Here is a 5,667-nt window from a genome sequence, read left to right as displayed (position 1 = left end):
TATCTTTCCACGCTTCCAACTGCCGACCATCCTCCGTTTTCTTTAAAATAGTTTACTGATTGTGATGTTAAGAAGGGCATAGAATCTATTTCGTCCAATGCTGTTGGCAGTGACCATATTGGTCGTAAAATGTTTTTATTCATAGTTGATGAGATTTTACCTGTTATCCGGTATATTCTTATTTTTTTCTATCAGCAGCGGAGAATTTCCTTCCCTTTGAAAGGAGGCTCTCATTACTCCTCTTCTCAAAAAAGCCAATCCATCTAACTTTTCTGATTTCCGACCTATTTCTATACTTCCCTTTCTATCAAAGCTGCTAGAGCGACTAGTTCATAACCAAATTACTCCTTTTCTCGTACGTAACAACCTTCTTAATCCCTTTCAATCCGGTTTCCGACCAGGACACAGCACTGTGACTGCTCTTGTTAGGATCACTGATGACATTAGGTATAGTATGTCGCAACAGCAACTCACTGTAATGTCATTGCTTGATTTCAGCAATGCTTTCAACAACGTTGATTTTGACATTTTGATTGCACTTTTACGCACTCTTAACATATCTCCAACGGTAATCTCTTGGTTTCATAGTTACCTGCATGGGCATCGGCAGTGTGTTCGCATTGATGAGAGGTTCTCTTATTGGTGTGACATTAATGCTGGCGTTCCACAGGGCGGCGTTTTATCTCCTCTTCTCTTCTCGATCTTTATTAATTCAATTTCCCGCAGTCTTACCTCATCCTACCACCTGTATGCAGATGATTTACAAATTTATACTCACCGGCAACTTGAAAACCTGCACGAAGCCATTGAGGTAATCAATAATGATCTCCGACATATTTCGACGTGGAGTAAACAATTTGATCTTAAGCTGAACGCAACGAAAACGCAAATGATTGTTATTGGCAGCTCTAGAATGGTATCCAAGATAGATTGGTTTCGCTTGCCGCAGGTTATTATAGACGACACCTACATTAAAATTAGTGACAATGTAAAAAATCTAGGTATACTTATTGATAGGCAGCTATCTTGGGCTCCTCAATTAGTTGAGACCAGCCGCAAATTGTTTGCGTCTGCCGCATCTCTCAGACGGTTACGTAATTTTTTACCTATTGCCACGAAAACTGCGCTTGTCCAAACTCTTCTTCTTCCAATTCTTGATTATGCTGATACCTGCTATCTGGATTTAACCGAAGAACAGCTCAACAAACTCGAACGTCTACAAAACTTTTGCATCCGTTTCATTTATGGTCTGAGGAAATTTGATCATGTTTCCATTTATCGCAATGAGCTGAAGTGGTTACCCATTAGACTTCGCCGGAATGCTCATATTCTTAATCTTCTCTGTGGCATCTTATTCATTCCTCACACACCACCTTATCTTAAGGAGCGATTTGAATTCGCCCATCAATACAACCCCCGACTTCTGCGCTCTTCTTCAACTCTCCAACTTAAGATGCCATTGCATACCTCCCAGTATTACGACAAGTCCTTTACTGTTCAGGCTATTCGTTTGTGGAACGCTTTAGCTTTGTCTATTCAACAAGCGAAATCACTGAATATATTCAAAAATATGGTAAAAGTACACTACCTTAATTTAGTGTGACCTGGACTGCTTAGGTATTTTTATGTTTTGAAATTACGTTTTAGAAATTTTTATATTTATAAGTATAAGAATATATAGTAGTTTACGATATTCATATATATGTATTGGTTTTATTATTTATTAATAAATATATATAAATATATATTTATAACTGCCTCCGTGGCCGAACGGTTACCATACCGGACTGCCACGCAGAGGTCCCCGGGTTCGATTCCCAGGCCGGGAGAAATATTTGTATGGCCTACATTTATTTCTCTCGTGAGTTTGGGTGTAATTTGTGATTGTCTATGTGTGTGTCCATGGCACCCGCGACACAGGGTTTCCCTAGTGCGGGGCTATGTTGAGTGTGTGAGTGTTAAAAAAAAAAAATATATGTATATTTATGTATATTTGCATTTATTTATCAATTTTTATCTGTTGATTAGTAATTCTTCATACACCGCCGTCTTTTTCCTGTGAATTATATAATTACTTCCATCCAAAGGTTGTCTGGCAGAAATCGCTTAAAGCGATAAGACCGCCCATTGTACCACCGCTTATTTTTAATTTAATTGTATTGTATTTGTTTCCTTTTTTGGTGCACAATAAAGAATTTTTTATTGTATTGTACTTGCTTCGTGGCTCAGCGACCTAAACAGGATAAATAGGAAGGCTTAACATCAGGCCTTTGACATCAAAAGACGCCATTTGCTTTACTCCATTATACTTATTATCTAGCTATGCGGAGGGCAAAAAACATAAACAGGTAAAAATCGAAACGTATGTGTGGTTTTAGAACACGAAGCATGACAATTTTGACCCTGCACCTAAACAGGGCCATGTTTCTCTGTTTATAATATGTATTCGTAAGTAATAATTAAAATAATGATGTATTTCGATTATTAAATTACGTAAGCGTTTCCCGTTTGAGACCAACAAGGTACGATCTACCGGAAAGCTTTTATAAAAACAGATCCATTTGCTAAAAACCGGCTCCATTACTGTGATTTATTCAATTATTCGACTACAAATGAATTAACGCCATCGCGTTCAGCCTTCGAAGTGAAATGTGGAAAATGGATCTGTTGTCAAAGTTGTTTATGCAGACTAAGGGAGCCATCAGACTTATCGACGCGGAATTTCATTAAGTCGGTCAGAAAAAGCTTTATATCCATGTAATATCGAAAAAGACTTTGTGAGTTTCCCATCGGTTCGGATGACACGGCTCGGTACAGGCCGGATAGGAATCCACTTCCTGTGAATTTCCGAACGGTATCGTCAACGAATGACCACGTTGACGTCTGAGCAACAACCTTGAAGCCCGAACGGCCGCGTCGACACGAAGGCCACTTTATACCACAGAACAATAAATACAGTAGAAGTGGTTAGTTAGCGTCTGACGCGTGCCAACTAGAAACACCTATCTGAGGTCACTCCGCCATTTTCGCTTTGTATGGTATGGTTGTGTCACTCTTTAGTACAAATTCTCTAAAATCCTAGACAATTGCCATACTGTGCTGTTTTGGAGCCGCACCAAAAATATTATCCCTGGTGGTATTTTATATCATCAGGAACTCTTACTATAATAAATTTTCGATTTTCTGCTTATTGATATATTTTTTGTTACAAGAAACGAAAGTAAAGCTTAAGTCCCTGCAATATGGTCGCTTTTTGTTTTGGAGAACTAAATTAATAACTCCAATTCGTCGACGTTCAACAATTAACCGTTAGATGGCAGTACATTGATTGAAATTTCAATATAATATCAAAACGTCATTACTTGTAATAATAAATATGAATGACATTGAACTTTCAACGATGTGCCAACAGGGTAAAGTTTAAATTATATTAACAATCCAGAATTTGTGTTATTTCTTTTTAAATTTGAAACTACGACCAATCAATATCAAGATTTTGTAGTGATTCAAATTAAGGATGTGTGAGTTTTGGCGACATCGGTTCTAATAGTATTCAACACTTAAGGCACTTCTATTGTTTTTTTGTGACATTACCGAACTGAGACAATGGCTGAACGGCGGTGTTTACGCCTCAAGAGCTGCGTCGTCCCCAGAGTGGTCGCGCCGATGCCCGAACGGTCGTGCCATACAGCGAATCGGCTCAAGCTGATTCTGGGTTGATAAGTGTGGTGACTCCCTAGGGGATTTTGGACCTATGGCATTAAAAAGTGTTAAGGCATAAAAGCCATACAATACCAAATGCTTTCACATTTTATTACTTTTATCTGATTTGAAAAGAACAAATTAATTGACTAGCGAATAGGGCGTAACTATTCGTTTTTGTGGTTAAGTTCAAATTGAAGGTATTAGTCATTCTAAAGACAACGAAAGAGGGGCGGCAAAGTGTCTCGTTTTTTGTGGATTTTTACTATAATAGCGGTTAAATTGATAATACAATAAATGCAATATAAGACAAAGTATACCTACGGCAGTTTCACTTTTTAAATACAGCGTTATGTAACAATATTAAGTGCGTCTGACATTTTTAACACGGCATACTTGTAATAAATACAAGTTGTTTATTGCAATAAAAATAAACGAAAATTTCTTAAAAACAAACTTTCAAAAATTATCACAAAAGTTTTCAAAAAATTACAAACCTACCAACTATTCTATCCACTTATATGACACCTCGAAACACTTTTATACCAATTTCTAAAACAAGTAAAAGAAAAATTGTTATTTTTAATGATACGAATGCCGTGATAACAGGTCTCGGTATGCACCAAGGTAAAAATTATATTTCAACGACCTTTTTGTTACAACGGGTAAATTCTATTCATAAATATATTTTAAGGAAATTGCCTAAGAAAGCTTCAGCAGTACATACACGTGTATTTTCAATCTACGAGTAGTATTATCTTTTATCTTTTAGTCCATTAAAGGAAGATGTTTTAATTAAATTAATTGGAGACACATATTAATATTATAATATCGTTTTACGTCACTCAATAGTTACGTTATCGTCATAAAATCAAAAAAATTTACTAATATGAACTTTAATATAAGCATGGTATGAATCACAGATAATAATTAGACACACAAGAAACCGCTCAAATGAAAAATGAAAGTAGGTTAACTCCACGAACAAGACTATTGTAATTTAGTAGTAGTAGAACTCCTTGTTAAAGAGTTCGTCCAGGAAAGTACTGCCACCTTACCTATTTCTGCCACCAAACAATAGGTAATATGACGTCGGCGATCTAGCATACGTTATGAAGGTGCCATTTCAGTAAGTTAGTGGCCAAACCAGATACGCGTAAACGTCGTGGCAATCAAATTAGCCTGTTTTACAGGAATCTATTGTTATCAGTTTGTAAATAATACAAATTAATGCTCACTGTGCAAAAATCAAAGCCGTCGTCATTGAAATAACAAAGTAATAACATTTAAACTCTCTCCTGTAAAATTTTATCTCGTTAAGATACGCGCCTTTTACCAATGCTACATACGCAACTTTGCACTATATAAGGGTGCTGGTGAAATTACAGGTATACGGGGCTTGTCAACTTGTATCTCATGGTGACGACACTGCCCCTCAGATTTTTGCGATTAAAAGTTCTGCGAGGCACTGCCTCTGCTATGAACGGGCGTGTCGCTTACCACCAAGTGCACGACTTATTCATCCCATCACTTTGTATTATAAAAAAAATAATCAATCACAAATAAAGAAGAAGCACAAGAAGTTAATCACATTATTTCAGTCGCAAAATCTGCCTTTAGTTGTTGGTAGTGCATTTTGCTGTAATAAATTACCATTTATTCAGCAAGGGCGCAGTAATGAGGTAATAAGTCATTCCTAATAAGGTGCCCAAGATTAAATTACAGTAGAGTACATTTTCCGAACGTTAATTTTAATTAACGCATTTATTAATTTATGTGTCTATGTTTAAGAATGAATTGTATGCGTAAATAATAATTAGAGAAATAGTTGTTCATCATGTCACTTGATATTATAAAAAAGGGAATAAACTTTCGTACCAACTATTTTCGAATCAGATTTAGAATTCTGTAGTACCTGGTTAAGAATACAGTTACAGATGGCACTACGACAAAAAGTCGTTAAAA

The sequence above is a fragment of the Hyposmocoma kahamanoa genome, unplaced genomic scaffold (assembly GCF_003589595.1).
Source record: "Hyposmocoma kahamanoa isolate Upper Pololo Valley unplaced genomic scaffold, ASM358959v1 66, whole genome shotgun sequence".
Lineage (NCBI taxonomy): Eukaryota > Metazoa > Arthropoda > Insecta > Lepidoptera > Cosmopterigidae > Hyposmocoma > Hyposmocoma kahamanoa.
The sequence above is the reverse complement of the archived record's forward strand: the minus strand, read 5'-3'. Positions refer to the sequence as shown.